Below are 2,768 nucleotides of genomic sequence, written 5' to 3' on the forward strand. Positions count from 1 at the left end.
GTCCATCATGTCTTGAAGTAGTTTTTTGAATCCTTCACAAGGCTGGATGTCATGCCCCTCGATCCCACGAAAATCACAAAAACATTGACTTTTTGTATTTCCTTCTTTGAAAATTCTGTTGGGATGACAGAACAGCACCTTTAAAACTATTACCTCCCAAATCTTTCGCATCGGCGTCTTTATTTCAGAAACACAACTTTTGGCACACCACCTGTCTTCTTTTGTCACCGCACTCACGTTTCCTTCAGTGTGGTTAGGGAGCGGATTTCCAATCGTATTGCCAGCACCATCAAATTGTAAAATACCTGCATCGATAAGACCTTGAACCCTCCTTTTAAAGGCTAGACAATTTTCTATAGAATGCCCCTGGTTTCCGGCGTGGTATTTGCAACTGGCATTAGGATCGTACCATTTAGGGTATGGAGGCTTCAGGGGTGCCATATAATGTGGGGATATTAATTATTTTTCCAACAATTTTGGGTACAGCTGTAATAGGCCCATTTCGCCCAGGCCCATTAGAATAAAAAAATAGAAATTAAAAACCAAAAATAAAACAAAAATAAAAAAACACACAAATAAAGAATCCAAAATCAGAAGTCCAATGTTCGGTTACAAATATTTGGGCCAAAAATAACTTAAACCCAAAATCCCTTAATATAAACTTAACCCAGTTACATAAAATTTGACCCAATTAAATAAATCCTAAATCCTAATTCTAATAACCCAAACCCGAGGCCCAATACACCCAAAAAGAATCTCAGCAGCCAGAAGCTTCTGGATTAAGCCAGAATGGCACTAGAAGGTCAGCTTCTCACGAGAAATCCCCACACTCGGCCTCCACGTCACCAGGGTCGCTCCTCCGTACGGCCGTTCCTGCAAAGAACACACGAGAAAAGAGATAACCGAATTCACAGAAGATGACAGCAATAAAAATGTAATTTTATTTTTTACTTTATTCTATAAATCCGGCTATAAAAGCCGTTGAATGTACTCCAAAAAATTTACTCACACTATATCTGTACACACGCACAGAGAATAGAGAAAAGCAATTTAAGATTAGCAAAGGTGATTTCAAGTTTTCTCTTGTCCTCTCTTATGATTTTTTTTTTAGTTTATTTTTTTCATTTGGTTCGAATTTTTTAGTATGTGAGTCGATCCCAATGAAAGCCCGAATACTTCAAAAATACTAAGGTAAAGGCGAGGGAACAAACAGTGTTGAATCTTTGCTTTATAAACCTATCTTCGTTTTTAAAAAAATATATAATATGAGATTTGAAGTTTTTTTTTTTAAAAAAATAAAAAAAGGAGGAAGCAAATACTTACTAAATTTTTCTAGGCATGATCGAGCGCCTTCAACGGGGAGGATGGGTACTGTTTGCATATTGTTGATCACCAAAACAATGGTGGCTCGGCTGCTAGCAAAAGAAACCCTAGAAATTTGATTTCAAGGCTGTGATTTTTGGTCAAAAATGGGACTGCGTTTGAAAAGGGAAATGGGGAAAGAAAGGTTTTAAGTAATCTTTTAACAAAACGGTGCCATTTTTAATAATGAAGGCCCGCGCGTCAACCCGTTTAGCAGGCCGGGTATGCGCATGTTTTGCTTAAAATGGGGAAATTGCGCACTGGATCCTTCCTTTTGCGCAAAGCCCTCAATTGCGTCCTGATTGCCTACTTTATGTTTTTTAAATTTGACTCTAGAATTTGTGCGTTTTTTTCACTTGGGTCTGTGATTTAATGCAGCGTTTTGGGCGCGGGATATTTTTGATTCCAGTCCCTGCATGTTTGTGCGCATGGCACCTTGATCCTATTTTTCAATTATTTCATTTGTAAATTGTCCCTCTTGTTTTAATTTTGTTTTAATTAAATTTTTATCCTTATTTTATTTATTTATTTTACTGTATGTACACTGTCTTTTACATGTTTGATTGTTGGCTATAATATTTCAAGTTGTTTCGATAATTGAATTTTGTTTTAGAAAACATTATTATAATCTTTTCTCTTTTATTCAATCATTTCAATAATTGGTGTATTATTTGTAATAAGATTCATTTTAGTTTTGTATGCCATTAATTTATGATATTTTATAATTTCTTTTGAATTCATTCACTAATTTTAATGTTTATATTCTTTTTGTTGAGAAATTCACTTATTTTTATGTGTCATTTAAGTTATTATTAAGCATGTACTTAGTACTTATATTTAACTTACATCCGTATTAAAACTATGTTATTTTTATATGTAGTTTTTAGTAGATCTATATCTAATTGCTATTTAAATTTATTACATGTAAATTTTATGATAAAGTTAAATTCATTTTATAATTCATATTTTAACTCTATGTAATTTAAATATACAACTATTTCTAAAATATCTTCACATGTATATAACCTATGTTAAGTTATTTTACCATAGTCCATGTTATTGATTTCATTTTAATATGTTTCTTATGTATATACATTTTTTAAAATTACTTATGGGTATAATACATTTCTTTTAAAATTATATTTTAAATCATACAATTTATTTATTGTATACACTCTCATATTATCCTTATGTATGTATTATTTATATGTTCCATCAATTCAAATCAATTTGTTACATGTAAAATTACGTTATATATTATGTGTTTTAAATTTCCTTTAAAAATATAGTTTTATAAAATACATCACTAAATTTATGTATTTTGTAAATATAGTTTTTTTACCTTTTTGTTTGTATGATTAGATTTTTTTAAAAGATTCGTTACATGTGTAATTTATATACTTACT

The 2,768-nt window shown here is 31.3% G+C and overlaps 1 long non-coding RNA gene across 1 annotated transcript; it reads right to left on the reverse strand.

Annotated features, from left to right (window-relative positions):
• Positions 1 to 549: 549 nt before the first annotated feature.
• Positions 550 to 1,482, reverse strand: LOC108478789 (uncharacterized). Its single transcript, XR_001870350.2, has 2 exons — positions 1,324 to 1,482; positions 550 to 873 (listed from the first exon to the last, which is right to left on the reverse strand). It is a non-coding gene; the product is annotated as an uncharacterized LOC108478789 (long non-coding RNA).
• Between the last annotated feature and the right edge of the window lie 1,286 nt (positions 1,483 to 2,768).

This window comes from Gossypium arboreum, chromosome 12 (assembly GCF_025698485.1).
Source record: "Gossypium arboreum isolate Shixiya-1 chromosome 12, ASM2569848v2, whole genome shotgun sequence".
Lineage (NCBI taxonomy): Eukaryota > Viridiplantae > Streptophyta > Magnoliopsida > Malvales > Malvaceae > Gossypium > Gossypium arboreum.